Genomic DNA, 16,096 nt, shown 5'->3' with positions numbered 1-16,096 from the left:
AAAGGAAAAGAAAAGAAAAGAAAACAACCAAAATCCTGTACAACTGCACACAACAGATACATTTAATTGAGTTAATTTTTATGTATAATAAAGACAACCAATGAGTAGATTAAGGCTGGTTTGATGAACATAAAACACCTTATCTTTGTCTTCGAAAATAATGGCAAACTTACTGAAAGTTGCAAAAAGTAAAATAGCATAGAGAATTCTGGTATATCCTTTACTCAGGTTTGCCTATTGTAAACATTTTACTCACTTGCTTTAGCATTTGTGTGCACGGTATGTGTGTGTCTTTCTCTATATACACAAACAGTATTTTTCAAAGGATTTGTGACTAGGTTACATATGTCATGACTGTTTACCCCTAAATACTTCAGTGTGTACTTCCTAAGGGTAGAGATATGTTATTATGTGACCATAGTACAGTTACTAACTTGATAAATTTACATTGATTTAATAGTCTACCATCCTTGTTCCAATTCTGTCAGTTAACCTAATATGTCCTTCATGACATTTCCCCCTCCACTATAGGATCCATTCTGGAGCCAGTTATTTCATTTCATTTTTATGTCTCTTCAGCCTCCTTTAGTCTGGAGCATTTCCATAGTCTATCTCTTATGCCATTAACATCTTTAAAGAATACAGTCCTCCCTCTGCCTCTCTGTCTCTTTTTTTATTGTTGTTGTTAAAAAAAAAGAACGTTCAATTTTTGTTTTATTATTTATTTAATTTATTTAATTAATTAATGTATTATTGTTTATTTATTTTGAGATAGGATATTGCTCTCTCTCTCAGGCTGGAGTGCAGTGGCATGAACATGGCTTACTGTAGTCATGACCTTCCCGGCTCAAGTGATCCTTCCACCTCAGCCTCCCAAGTCGCTGGTACTGCAGGCATGTGCCACCATACCCAGCTACTTTTTCTATTTTCTGTAGAGATGGGGTATCGGTATGTTGCCCAGGCTGGTCTCAAACTCCTGGGCTCAAGTGATCCTCTTGCCTCAGCCTCCCAATGTGCTGGGACTACAGGTGTAAGTCACCAAGCCCAGCTGACTTTTTTTCTGCAATAGGACAGTCTTCGTTGTGTGTTTGTCTGATGTTTGCTTCTGTGTGATGAGATTGAGGTTCTGCACCCTCAGCCAGAATGCATAGGTGCTGTGGGGTCCTTCTCAGAGCATCACATCTCGAGGTACATCTGATGCCCTCATCTGATGCCTGTCTGCCGATTGTTGGGAATGTTAATTTTGAGCACTCGGCCTAGGTGTAGCCTGATTTTTCCATTAAAGAATGACTGTTTTCTTCCTCCTCTTGTAACTAAGGTGCTATCTCTGGGAAGAAACTTTAAGACTATACAAACACTCTGCTCCTCATCAAAATGTCCGCCTAGACTTAGCATCCTTTCATGATTCTCGCCTGTTCCAATTTTTACCTAATGTTTGCAAAGTGAGGATGTTTTAGCTCCAGCACCCTTTCCACATTATCAGTTCATTTGTAGCCCTGGTAAACAAGACAGCCCTCCCTCATCTTCTGTCTGTCTGCCTATCTATCTATCTATCTGTCTATCTATCTATCTATCTAAATTCGTGAATTCCTATTTTTAAATTGTTTGTATTTGGTTTTCATGCTCAATCATTTTGGTGCTCAGATTGTAGCAGCTTTGGCTAGGGGAGCCCCTTCAGGCTGGCTCACATGTCCCCCTGCTCTGCCCCATCCTTGGATGGAGCATTTCCTTACTTTCTGGCCTAGAGGACTGTCCCAGGCCAGTACTGCCTTTAAACCCAGGCCAGTTCCTGGTCCAGCATCTTAGGAGACTGAGTGCTTTAAAACCACCATCCTCTTAATTTTCAAAGTCCTCCTCTGGCTCCTGGCACTCACCAGGGCCAGCAGTTTCACCTGGCTGGGATGCTCTGTCTCCCCTTTGGGGTACTTCTCTGACCCCACTCTCTCCTCTCCTTATTTCTTTCATGGGGCCACTCAAGATTGGGCTACCAGAAAGTGCTGATGCTTATTTGGGGTGATTCTCATTCATTTGGACCCAGGATTCATTCAGAGCTTTGGGCTACCTGCTGTCTTGACTCTTGGACTTGAGCCGTTATGTGCCTGGGGATCAGGACCCACCCATCCGTGTTCTGCTCTACAGCACGTGGGCCTCACCATTTCAGCCAAGGGCTGGTGAGACCCTTGCTCTGTTCTCCGAGTTAGCCGAGCTGCAAGGCCTAGGGGAACAGTCTTATAAGGCTGCTCTCACTCTGACACTATTTGCAAGTTTAGGGTGTCCTAAAACCACCCTCAGTTCTGATGATTCACTAAAAGGGCTCACAGAACTTATTGAAAGCTGTTATACTCGGTTGTGGTTTATAAAGAGGAAAAGGCACAGATTATCATCAGCCAAGGGGAGCGACATGCAGGCAGCATCTGGGAGGGATTTGAATGCAGAGCCCTGACTGTGCTCTCCCCATGGAATCATAGACAGTGCTGCCTTCCCTTGGCTGCAGTGTGTGCCAATACAGACTGAGGATTGCCAGCCACGGAGGCTTGCTCTGAGCCTTAGGTGCCCACAGCTTTTACTGGGGCTCGTGCCTATAAGACTGACCTTTAGTCTCCAGGTTTTCCCAGAGATCAGGCTAATACCTTTAGTCTCCAGTCCCTCCAGAGATTAGGACTGATGGAGTGGCCCAAGTCTGTCTCATAAATTACATATTTGGACTGTCTGGCAGCCAAACACAAATACTACCTTCAGGCAGGACGTTCCAGGGTGATCCTGGAGATCACTTCCCAGTAGCTGATGGTGAAGGCCAGATCTCAACTTGGGTGAGGTAAATTCTCCTTCCATTCTGTCCTCTCTTGCCCTCTGGTAAGTCTGAAGTTGTCGTAGAAGAGAGATCGGCATTTCCTGTATAAGTGACACTGCCCTTCTCACACCACCCATGAGCCCCTCGTGTTTCCTTCATGCTGTTGGTGGTCTCTGCAAGGCAAGGGTGCGGCCAATATTGAAAGAGTGCAAAGTCTGGGAACGCAGTGATTAAGGCCTAAGGAGGTCAAGAAAAGTCATGGTTGGAAGACACGCCATTCTACTTTTAGGCTATAAAATTCAGATGGTAAATTTAACATGCGCAGAATGCAAGTAGTAGTTGACATTTTTCTGCATCCTTTAGGCATTTGAGAACATCGTTGACAAAGCACAGGAACAATATTTGATTGAGTCACCAGAAGCCAGCATTCACAGGTGGCTCAATGGATGATACAACATCCAATGTGAGTAAAAAGTACCAGGGAACTGCAGAGGCAAGAGTTCTATCGTTTCAATACTAATAGGATATGAAGAACCATGGCATTATGAGTAATAAGAGTTGCTCCCTTTTCTCTGGTACAAATTTAGCCAGGGACAGCACTTTTGACAATAAAGAACCAGAAGAGACAGTGCCTGGATGCTAGGAAGGATCTGCATGGGTACAGTTTGAACAATGAACATAGGTAGGAAGCTCTTCTCTATCAGTCTAAATACATTGCTATCCCTTACCTGGTCTCATGAATTTTGCAATACATTTTTAATCAAATATTGTATATAGACAGAGAATTTACAGAAACTATTTGCCTGGTGTCCCACACATGTAGGGGTAGCCACATTCTTGACCCATCTTGTACCCCAGTCCTGGAATCAGGCTTTTCTTCGTGAAGCCTGTTTCTTGCTATCAGAGACCAAGCTCTAGGTATTGGGTGAACTTGGTGAACACAAAACTTTGAACTTAGGAGTCATAGTTGATAAGACCACATGATCATTGTGGTTTTTTATCACATCATTGTCTGTATTGAATAATTGTCATTTTGGGCAGTCTAGCATGTGAGCCTCTCTTCCTCCTGCTAGTACCCCATCTGCTGTGGAGTGTCCCTGTTGTGTACAGTTAGAGGGAAGTGGTAGCTCCATCACTATGGGAATGAATGGGGCTACACGCTCCTTCTCCTTACTCTAACAGACTGTCTAACAGACTCTCCTTACTCTAACAGCCGTAGCCAACTGGAAGCTTTCCCCTAGGAATTTCAGGGTTGAGCCAGTGTCACAGGAATGTGGGTGAACCCAGTGGCAATAGTGTGCAGTAGAATTGTTGCTTGTGTTCCTACTGCCTCACCCTCTGAGCCCTTTTGGTTTCTGACCATTTCCCAAGATTCTTTTCATCTACTACCTGTTGATTTTCTAAGCCCCCAGTATTAATGCAATAAATGTCCAAAACCTTTTTGCATAAGACAGTACTGGTTTTGTTTCTTAAAACAATGAATCCTGTCTGAATCAGCATATTATTTATTTCTGGGTTTTGGTTTTGGTTTTTGTTTTAGTTTTGGTTCTGTCTTTGGTTGTTTGGTATCAAGAATATCTCTATTCACTTAGTTAAATGTTTGCAAGTGGTAATAATTTAACAGCTTGTCTTGCAATCTCAGGATGTACTTCAAGTCCTCCTGAAGCTTAAGAGTAGAGTTATAGGAAATTTCCATTTCAAAGTCAAAGCATGTGGAGTATCTACCAACAGCTCAGAATCCTTAACTGGTGATTGTTTAATTTGGAGGGTGTTAATGAACAGCTTTCCCAGCCACTTAAAATTTCTTCTGTTTTTAGAAAATACTTTCCAAATACATCTTATACCAATACGAAATGTTCAGTGGCATAAGTAAAATAAGTTCAAAATCTCTTTGCTCATTTCTGACACACTTATTCAAAGTTTCAACACAGCCAAATTTTGCAAGAAAAACTTTGAGTTAAAACAAAGGATGTTTTAAACAAAATAAAGGGATAAACTTCATGTCATTTTCCTCATTGGTACATTATTGGCATTTGTAAGCATAGTAATAAAGAGACTGAGGTCAGCACTAAACAGGTTAGCCTTTTGGCACAGGTAACACATTGCAGTCTCCATTATTATGTACATTTGTGTGCATCACATTGTTGTGTATATAAGTATGTGTTTTTACAGTCCTAAAAAATAGTTATTAAAAAAATGGAAGAGGCCGGGTGCGGTGGTTCACACCTGTAATCCCAGCACTTTGGGAGACCAAGACGGGTGGATCACCTGAGGTCAGGAGTTTGAGACCAGCCTGGCCAACTTGGTGAAACCCCATCTCTACTAGAAATACAAAAATTAGCTGGGCATGATTGTGAGCGCCTATCATCCCAGCTACTCAGAATGCTGAGGCAGGAGAATCGCTTGAGCCTGGGATGCAGAGGTTGCAGTGAGCAGAGATTGCGCCATTGCACTCCAGCCTGGGTGACAAGAGTGAAACTCCGTCTCAAAAAAAAAAAAAAAAAAAAAAAAAAAAAAGAACAAATAAAATAAAATTAAAATTAAAATAAATTATAAAATGGAAAAAAATAATACTTGAATTATTGGCTTCTATGCAGAATCCTTAAGAATCTGCTGGAAACCACATCCCTGCTGGTAATGTTCTGCTTCTCCTGTTTAATTTTTAAAATTGTGCTATTCTAGGCTTGGAGAAAGTCCCACATCCTTGCTGACATCTTCTCTATGCCCAGGCTAGAGGGAGCCTTCTCTCTTTAATAATCTCTTAAACTGATTATTTTCCTTTCATGGCAGAAAAAGAGGAAAGACATGCCCTTCTCTGACTGTTCATCATTTGACTTGTGATATATTTATTTTAGTTTATTGTCAGCTATGTATATGCCTTGTTTTCCCAAACTAAAATACATTTTATGCTCCTCAAAGGCATGAGCCAGGCCCTATACAAATATTTGCCACTTGATTAGGATTAAATTCTACTTTTGCCCTTCAGACCCATTTTTATCTACTTAGTACTGTGTTCTCCAAACATGTTACCTGCTACCTTTTACCAATTTTGCCTTATCTTCATACCACGTGTGCTATTTTACTAGACACATTTTATTGCAAATAAACTCATTTTTTAATCTCAATTTATTTAAAAGGAAGCTTTCAATAAATGGAAAGCCAGTATTGTTTGCCACAAATGGAAGGTAGCACAAAAATAAACATATTAAAAAAATAAACACAGCAACATTGCTGCTTATTGAACTCTAGCCAGCTACTGTTGCCTTTGGGTTTTGAGCCTAAGGGAAAAAGGGAGATCAGAGAGTGTTACAGAAATTCTTCCTTAGCTAATCAGAGAGGTTTGGAAAGAGTGTCGGAAAGGGAATACCTTTCTTTCTCAGCATGGGATTCAATGTTATTTGCATTGTCCACACCTAACTCAGACTGCCCCGGTATTATGGGTGGCAGATACTCAATGAAAAGCACTCATAGAAGATGAGCTCTCGGAGCCTGAGAAACATGTCCTGTACTCAGCGTTCTTGCTTTGCATGTCTGCACAACTCATTCTCCAAGAGCTTCTCCGCTCTCCCTTGCATATCTCCTCATGATCTGGGCCTTATTTTTCTTTTTTTTCTCTCGGCTCACTGCAACCTCCGACTCCCTGGTTCAAGCCATTCTCCTGCCTCAGCCTCCAGAGTAGGTGGAACTACAGGTGAGCACCACCACGCCCGGCTAATTTTTGTATATTTAGTAGAGATGGGGTTTCACCATGTCGGCCAGGATGGTCTTCATCTCCTGACCTTGTGATCCGCCCACCTCGGCCTCCCAAAGTGCTGGGATTACAGGCATGGGCCACCGTGCCTGCTCACTTTTCTTATCTATAAAATAAGAGAATTCTACTGGATGCCCTTTCCCGTGGCTTCCAGCCCTGACCTTATCAGGGTCTGTAATCACAAGATCCCTGGAATTAAGTGTTCCAGATCCCTGATTAACCCTAACCATCCAGCAATAGATCACGAGCCAGTGTTCACCACTGAGGTCGGATTGGTGGCTCATTCTTCTAATCCCAGCTACTCAGGAGGCTGAGGCAGGAGGATCGCTTGATCCTAGGAGTTCCAAGCTGCAGTGAGCTATGATCATAAGTGTCACCCTCCAGCCTGGGTGACAGAATGAGACCCCTTCTCAAAAAAGAAACAGTACTCAGCACTGACTCACTCATCTTCACCGTGGAAGATGACACTATCCTGTCCCTTCCCAAAGGACCAAAGGTAAACACCGGAGAGATCGTTTTCCTTATGACAGGCAAAGTGCTCAGGGAGTATAGCGAGGTTTGAGCTTGGCTCTACCCCAGAATTGCCACTGTTCTCCCAAGTGCCAATGACTTCTGACACCCTGTACATTTAATTTCCATAAAGGGAAGGGAATCATAGACAAGCTAAATATATTTTAGCGTGTAATCCCAGTTTAAGTTAGTTAAACGGCAACCGAGCTATAAAATTTTGCTGAAATCCTTAGAAATATATATATATATATATATATATTTCTAAGGATTTCAGCAAAATTTTATAGCTCGGTTGCCGTTTAACTAACTTAAACTGGGATTACACGCTAAAATATATTTAGCTTGTCTATGATTCCCTTCCCTTTATGGAAATTAAATGTACAGGGTGTCAGAAGTCATTGGCACTTGGGAGAACAGTGGCAATTCTGGGGGTAGAGCCAAGCTCAAACCTCGCTATACTCCCTGAGCACTTTGCCTGTCATAAGGAAAAACGATCTCTCCGGTGTTTACCTTTGGTCCTTTGGGAAGGGACAGGATAGTGTCATCTTCCACGGTGAAGATGAGTGAGTNGACAAGTGATTTTTTTTTTTTTTTTTTTTTCTTTAATTGAGACAGAGTCTCACTGTGTTGCCCAGGTAGGAGTGCAGTGGCACGATCACAGCTCACTGCCACCTCCACCTCCCAGGATCAAGCGATCCTCCCACCTCAGTCTCCTGAGTAGCTGGGATTACAGGTGAGTGCTACCAGGTCCAGCTAATTTGTCTTTTTTTGGTATTTTTTGCAGCAACAGGGTTTCGCCATTGTGCCCAGGTTGGTCTTGAACTCCTGGGCTCAAGCGATTTGTCGGCCTTGGCCTGCCAAAGTGCTAGTATTACAGGTCAGAGCCACCACACCTGTCCACCAGAAATAATTTTTTAAAAAACAGAATGTTAGGGACTAGTAGGATGAGTGGGAGTAAGAATATGCGGATTGTATTGCTGCTGGTCCTCCCCACTTCTGGCAACATGAACTTCTTGAAGTGCCAGCTTCCTTATCCTTCCTTGAGGGATTTGGGCTTCGCTAGAAGATTTCATTTCCTCTCCTAGCAATTACCTTAAATATTTACAGAAACTCTTGGATCTGAGAAAAAAAACTTACGAATCAAATTTGTATTTGGTCCTGAAACCACTAAGTAATACAACATGCAAATAGGAGTTAAGGTTTGGAAACTGGCCTTTATAGAGCAGTTCAAAACAATCTTAATGGGATTTACATTTTTAAAATGAGAATTTCTTATAAAATGAGAGAATAGTCAGGCACAGAAGCTCACACCTAACATCCCAGCACTTTGGGAAGCCAAGTGGGGGATGATCACTTGAGCTCAGGTGTTCAAGACCAGCCTAGGCAACGTAGACACTGTCTCTCTATTTTAAAAAAAGAAAAACAAGAAAGAAAGAAAAATGAGAGAATATATACGTCTTCAACATGATTCATATTAATATATAAAGTTATCATTTTAATGTAATGTCATTTCCGAACAAATATCTCATATTTCATTCCAAGCAATATTAATGATAAGAATGTTTGCCTGCAAATACATATTGAAAAGCCATTGACTGACAAAATATTGGCAACACATAATAGTAATTAAGCCTGTAAGCTTGTTTGAGAATGCGTCATATTTCAAAACTAAACAGTTAGGCCAAGTCATCTGGTGAGTCATTTGTTTCTTCAAAATTCAGCCATGATACAAGGATTACCTACAGACTTTAGAGACAAACTCCAAACCTAACATGCTCATCATCCTAGGAACATTATCATGTTTCAGCAAGAAGCAAACCTTTGGGTCTCTTATACTAAACAAGCTTCTGGTGAGGGGTGAAGCTGGGGTTTCTGTTTAGCCACTCCTACCATTATGGGAGCTGCAAGTCCAGGCTTGTACTGGTAGCCCTCATGTTACAATCACTTTTGAAGAAGTTGGTTAGAAAAGAGCAGAGAGTATGGTTTTATCTAAGTAAAATTTGTTCCTGCACAGGAACAAGCCCAGAGCTACCTAAGAAATGAAACAGCCATTTTTTTTTTCAACAGTCTTCTTTTTTGTGTGAACCTAAACTAAGACAATCCTCTGTTCTTTCTTGTAGCCATCACACCAATTAATTAGAGGCAAAAAAACTGATAAGAACTTTGTGTACTTTCTCTCCACTTGAAGGAAATCATACAAAACTATGCACAATCTCATTCACTCAGACCAGCATTGGGTAGAAATTTCTTTGCTCTATCTATACTGACAAGGTTTGCTAAGCAAACTAATAAACAGCACAGAGGAAGGGGAGGGGGAAGAATATTAACTACTAAGAGAAGCAACTTTTAACCACTTTAAAGCATGTTCAAACCATCTACTTCCTTAAGAAATCACTAGCACACCGATGTTTTTGTTCATTAAAGCAGATGAATTATGGAATTATTATTCTAATTACTAAAGAACTCTTCCCTTTACCAAAAATTTATGCAAAGTTCCTAGAGAGACATGACATTTGAATGGAATTCAAGTTATCAACTTTGAGCTACACACAATGGATGATGAATCTAGTTTAGATACTGAGTGACGGGCTCATGCATTTTAGATGAGATAGCAAATTGCCATTGGGGATATTAAAAAGCTTCTAGAAACACTGCAATGTCTGGGATTTCCTTCAAAGTAATCTGGCAAGAAGGAGAGGTGGAAAGAAGGGTATATTTAAAGATAAGTAAGTTTAGCCATGAGTTCATCAACATTGAAGCTGATGATGAATACTTGAGGGCTCATTATACTATACTTGATATTTCTAAAAATTGTCCACAAGAAAACATTTAGAAATGAAAGAAAGAAAGAAGAAAGAAAGAAAGGAAGGAAGGAAGGAAGGAAGGAAGGAAGGAAGGAAGAAAGAAAGAAAGAAAGAAAGAAAGAAAGAAAGAAAGAAAGAAAGAAAGAAAGAAAGAGAGAGAGACTGAGCACCATGGCTCACGCCTGTAATCCCAGCACTCTGGGAGGCCGAGATGGGAGGATCCATTGGAGCCAAGAGTTTGAAACCACCTCAGCAATGTAGTGAGACCCTGTCTCTATCAAAAAAATAAATAAATAAAAATAAAAAAATAAAAATTAGGCAGGTGTGGTGGTGTGCACATTTAGTGCCAGCTACTTGGGAGGTGAGGTAGGAGGATCACTTTTCCAGGCTGCAGTGAGTTATGATTATGCTGTTTCTCTTTGGCCTGGGTAACAGAGCAAGACCCTCTCTCTAAAGAGGAAAGAAAAGAAAATGGCCCACAGAGGGCAAATAGGCAGGTGGTCAGAAAACTGGTAGGGATTGCAGGGATGCAGGCAGTGCTATGGCTGAAGGGAAAGCTCGGGAAGAGGGAGTAGAAGGCCAGCAGAGTAGGCGTGGGCCTGTCTGGGGTCCTCTCCTTGTGTTGCAGTTTGCATTTTTATCCCTCCATAGCAAGCAGGAAGGAGCAGAAAATGCCTGCCAGAGCCTGCCCTGGGTCAAATTCTGATGAAAGCAAAAGCTGCCTGCAGTGTTCCCAATATGTTCAGCCTCTGCCTCTACCTCCCCACCAGCAATGCCATGTTTTCCTCCACACACACCTCGAGCACATCGCTTTATCAAACCCCATTCAGAAACACTGTGTTCCCAGCACTGATGTTTTTAAAAACGGTGACAGTGACTTCCTCATTTGCATTTCGTGTTTATGACCTTCTCCTATTGGCTTGACACATAGATGTGGGGCAGGGCAGGAGCACAGATGAGAGCAGCGCTGGTATTACAATGAGAGAGCAAAGACAGAAGAGATCGCATTCAGCTTCTGGCATTTAAAAGAGGATTTTGCCCAGAGATCCAATGTGACAAGCCAGCTTTGCTGAGATTTAAAAGCTGTGTAATTATGATTCACAGTTTCTTTTTATCTCCTCCCAGGGACGATCAAGAGCCAGGCCTGGCCACCCATACTGTGGAGGTTTAGGTTAGAGATGGCCCCATCCAGCCTAGGGGAATGCAGGAGAACCAGGGAGCCAGGCAAATGCAGAGCGGAAGGCAGGTGCTCAGGTTCTCATCTGCCCTCCCTGCCCCCTCAAGGAGTCAGTTGGAGGCAGCTTTGGAAATATCTACAAATGTGCTAAAAAGCTGGGAGGCAGAGAGGCATCTGTCCTGCCTCCTGTCCATGGCTCTAGGCTGCCTCTCTCCACCAAGTTGGAGGTAGCTCCGTCAAAATGGAAGCAGCAGTACAATAGGACTAAGCAGATGGAGGAAGGATGGTGCTCCATGTGGTGAACCTAGAAGTTCCCACCTGTATCTGAGGCTTTAGGGAGCTCAGAAGACAGCTGGCATGAGGCTCAGTGGCTGGCCATAGGCCTTGCAATGGCCAGGGGTGAGGGGACTCCCAGCCAAGGTCAGGTGGAGGAGGCAGCAGAAACTCAGTCAGGTCCATGGTGCAGGTAAAAGGAGACGTTAGGCTTGGCTGAAGCATAGGCATCGAGCAACCAGCCTGGATGAAGCTGAGACAGCAGTGGGTCAGTTCCCAGAGCCGTGTTGGCCAGCAGACAGGCAGAAGGAGGGGAGCAAGGAGCACCATCGCAGAGGCTGGGGGAGTTGGGAGGTTCCACCCAGATCCACCTCCTTTCCCCAGTACCTCAAGGGTTTCTGATCCAAACATGAAGTACCTTCCTGGAAAGAAAAAGAGGGGAGAGGGAGGAGAGCAAGGAGGATGGAAGAGAAGACGAAGGAGGAAAGGGAAGTGAAAGAGAGAAAGGAATGTTTCTGTGATGCTCATCATTTTTATATAAAGAAGCTGTTACAATTATTACATCATACTTAGATCAACAGATTAATCTGAAACTTATTAATTTTTTTTTGTTGTGCAGTAAGTGGGTCTCTTGAGGAAGACCCTACATTTTATCTGAACATCTGGGTGTAGCATCGGTGACTTTGGGATCCTGCACATAGATTTTATGTGAATTTGAGTGCAGTTGTTGCCCCTTGCAGACATTTCAGCTTTATAATTGAGGAAAGAACAGCTGTGACCCCTGGGGCCCCAGACACCCTGCTCTTGCTAATTATCTCCTCTGGGGTTCAGGGTTCTGTGTCTCACAGCTGCCGCCCCCCAGGGATAAACTGACTACCCACACACATGCCACTGATGTCACTCTAGCATCCTCTTTGTCTGGATCTCACCTACTGCCCCTTCATCCTCAATGAGTCTAAATGCTGCCCCTTACAGTGACCATGTCACAGCTAACATGCACTGCCACCTGCAAAGCGTCAGTCATAGGACCAAATGCTTTGCAACATCATCATCATCATCATCATCATGTTTTAATCTTCACATTTACCTTAGGTACCAATAAAATCAACATTTCCAAATGGGGAAATTAAGGCTTAGAGAGTTTAAACGGCTTGACCCCATGTAGGAAGTGGCAGAGCTGGGCTTTGAACCCAGGTCATTCGGCTTTAGATCCCGTGACTGTTAGCAGCTTCCAAAGGCTATGCTGCCACTAGACAATATGGGGCTTAGGTCTGCCAGTGACTCTGTCTTCCTGTGCTTGGAACCCGGGCTCGGGTAGCCCCTTTGTCCAGGAATGTGACCTGCTGCCCACCCAGCTGCTCTCTTGTCCCACAGCACTGGTTGTGGAGGTCCTTCATGATACCGTTTCTTCTTCACCTCCCATGCACCACTCAGACCTCTGACATCACCTCCTTGCTGGTAGGTGACTCCTCATGGCAGCAAGTCATTCCTTCCTGCATGTTCCCTTGCCACTTAGCCTGTAGGCAGTGCATTTCCCATGGAAACATAATGGCATATTTATAGGCCAGTCACCTGAGCTGAACTAGGAGCTCCTCGCAGGCAGGTGAATGCCATCTTCATCTCTGAGTTTCTAGACCAGAGAGGATGCAGCAGAGACCATGGGCTGCCTTGCTTAAGGCTCATCCAACCCCCGACTAGCTTGTCTTTCAGTACAGCAGAGGCCAAGAAGCAGAAAATGACAGGTGAAGCCAGGTCCCCATGTGCAATTTAGTTCCTGCCAATCAAATGCATTCATGTGAGACTGATTACAGACTGAGCTACAATGGACAAAAGGCAAAGGGCAAGGCATTCATTTTGCTAGAGTGGATCTTGGTTTTTAAACTGTCACAGCAATCTCCTCAGTTAGGCAGATCTATATAGTGTGTAGTCCATTTATATTTGTAATGAAAAAAGAAAAAGAATGAATGTAATAAAACTGCCCTCTTAAAGGTTGTTTGTTAATAACCTCCAAGACTCAATTTCAATTTCCATCCACTTGACTTGTTAACCATGACTCTCTCACTTTTTCAAAGATACTAGGTTGTGCATTGCCACATATTTAGATCAGAAATTCTTTTAAATTTGTCAAGAATTCCAGCTGTTAGAAAGAGAGTGGAAAATAGCAATGGAGAAAGACAATGTAATCAAAAGGAAAGATTACTGCTGGGCAGCAAAATCCAAAAATGTCCACTGAAGGGTTGGGCATGGTGGCTCATGCCTGTAATCCCAGGATTTCAGAGGCCAAGGTGGGAGGATCACTTGAGGTCAGAAGTTCAAGACCAGCATGGGCAACATAGGGAGACATTGTCTCTACAACAAAAACTAAAGAGCTAGCTGGACATAGTGGCACATGCCTGTAGTCTCAGCTACATGGGAGGCTGAGACAGAAGGTTGCTTGAGCCCAAGAGGTCAAGACTACAGTGAGCTATGATCTTGCCACTTGCATTCCAGCCTGGGAGACTGAATTATATTATGTCTCAAAAAAAAAAAAAAAAAAGGAAAGAAAAAGAAAAAAAAATCCACGGAATCCCTCAAATCAAACCAAAGAGGCAGGAATCCAGGCTTGCATGCAGCACTTGGCCTTATCTTTTACTTGCATGTTCTTTACTACGTATCTCTCCACTTCTAGGATTCTGTGCATCTACAATATCTCTGATGTACCAGAAAACTGTAAAATGCACAGGAAAGCCCCTATGGGGAGCAGAGTGAAGAGTGAGTAGGAAGTCCTGGTAGAATTTTATCAGTGAGGCAAAGGGAGGCTCAGGGATTGGTTGGAGATCTAGTGAGTTGGCAACCAAAACTCAGGCAAGTCTCCTGACACCTGCTCCATTGTTCCTTTACTGTGTTCTTTATAATTGACTTCTCAGTAACAGCTGACAATGGCCATAGCAGGTGCCCCAGAACCAAAAAGCTGAGTCTCATGAAAACTTGCCCAGCTCCAGGGGCAGTCAGATGGGGACTGGGAATGATAGAGGATGGAAAGTTTTTCATCACAAGGTTTTTGGTGCATCGTGATGGGCAGTGGTGCGGAGGATGCATCAACAGTTGAAAGAAACTTAGTTTAAGAATTGCGTAGGCTGAAAGTGATTGGTCCTTGACAGCACTATACCCACTGCTAAAAATAAAGTCTTAATTTTGAGGTGGTGCCAACAGTTTGCTCCACTAGGATGGCAGGGAGTGTCCTTTGGTTTAAATATTTACATTGCATTTTCGGCACCACTCTCAGCCTTACTGTAGCAGGCAACCACTTAGTGGGTGTTTGAAGATGACAGTGCCCCCACACTCAGCCCTTCTTTAGCATTAATGGACAAAAGCAGGCTGTATAGCTTCTTAAATAAAACAGCAGCCTTTTGTGACCTCCCCTTTCGCAGGCAGCACCAACTCAATTATTCATTCAGAATTGCAAGGAACATTTCAGATGTTACTCAAGTATTCATCATCCACCCCACCCCACAAATGATAGAAAGGGAAAATAATCAAAACATTTAAATAATCACAATTTTTTAAAAGTATAAAACAGAACAGACAGTTTTATTTTAGATCTTAAGTGAAAGTGGATTAAGGTTTTCCTTAGAAAACATTTATTGGAGAATTTCGGGTGAATTTCAGTTTTGCCGCCTGGTGTCAAATCCTGCTTTTTAAACCTTGTCTCTGCAGAGTCACCCCTTTTTCTCCAGTCCCACTCCCACTGCTGTTGGTCTGACCCTGTATGTCTGTGATTGTATAGACAGCAACTGTCCCTAGGGAAGGCGTAGCGTGGGAAAGTGTGGATGTCTCAGTGTCCCTCCTGAGATTTACCTCTGTGACAACGACTGCATAGCCACCGTCATGGCCAAACTGCACCCATCCTGCAACACCCAGCCTCTTCCCAGGCCCTCCCATCAGCAACTGGGGCTGCCCATTCTCCATTCATGGCTTCCCCATTGCCTGGGTCTTTGCTCCAAGGTCTTTGCTTTTCTTACTAAGGACTTTGCTTTTCTTAGGTGCATCCACATTTTGAAAGCAGGATTCTTACCCAAATAAATAAAAGGGAACTATCCAGAAATGTATTGAATTATGAAAGTAATGAGTTGGTATAAAACAAAAGTTCAAATGTTGTAGAAGGCTTTTATATAAAATAAAATGCCCTCCTCCCTTTGTCCCTCCCAATCTCACTCCTTAGGCAGCTATTAATACTTTTGACCATTTTTTTGGTAAATTATAAGAAAGTACCCCATAACTCTAAATAATATGATATGCCCTATTCCTTGATTTCTCTCTTTAAATAGTATCTATCCACTTTTTACCATGAAACTGAAGAGTTTGGTTCATCTTCTCCCTTTTCCCTCCTTCATTCAATTTTTGTTTATTATATTTTTATCTTTTGGTCCTTCTATGAGTCAACTATAAAAATAAATAAAGACCAATCACATGAGCAAAGTAAAGGCTATTTATTCTGAGCTTGCTGTAGCAAGGGAGTCAGCCACCCACTGTCACTTACATTTTGGCAGAGACTCAAAGGCAGGCAGAGGAGTAGGAAAGCTTTAGATTAGAGAACAAGAAAGGCTTCAGCTACGGTTGGATTGAAGGCTGCTGGAGTGCAGAAGCTATAGGTGGACTAATTAGAAGTAGGGTGTCCTATGTGTTTAGTTAGGGGTGCATATTTGGCTTCCTCTGGGTGGTCCTAAGTTGGAAGCAAGGATAAAAATTCGGGAAGCTGTCAGTTATTAAACAAGTCCTGGCCATTTGGGGCTGACTTATGCTGGCTGACT

This window comes from Rhinopithecus bieti, unplaced genomic scaffold (genome assembly GCF_001698545.2).
Source record: "Rhinopithecus bieti isolate Rb0 unplaced genomic scaffold, ASM169854v2 scaffold_17861, whole genome shotgun sequence".
Classification (NCBI taxonomy): Eukaryota; Metazoa; Chordata; class Mammalia; order Primates; family Cercopithecidae; genus Rhinopithecus; species Rhinopithecus bieti.
The sequence above is the reverse complement of the archived record's forward strand: the minus strand, read 5'-3'. Positions refer to the sequence as shown.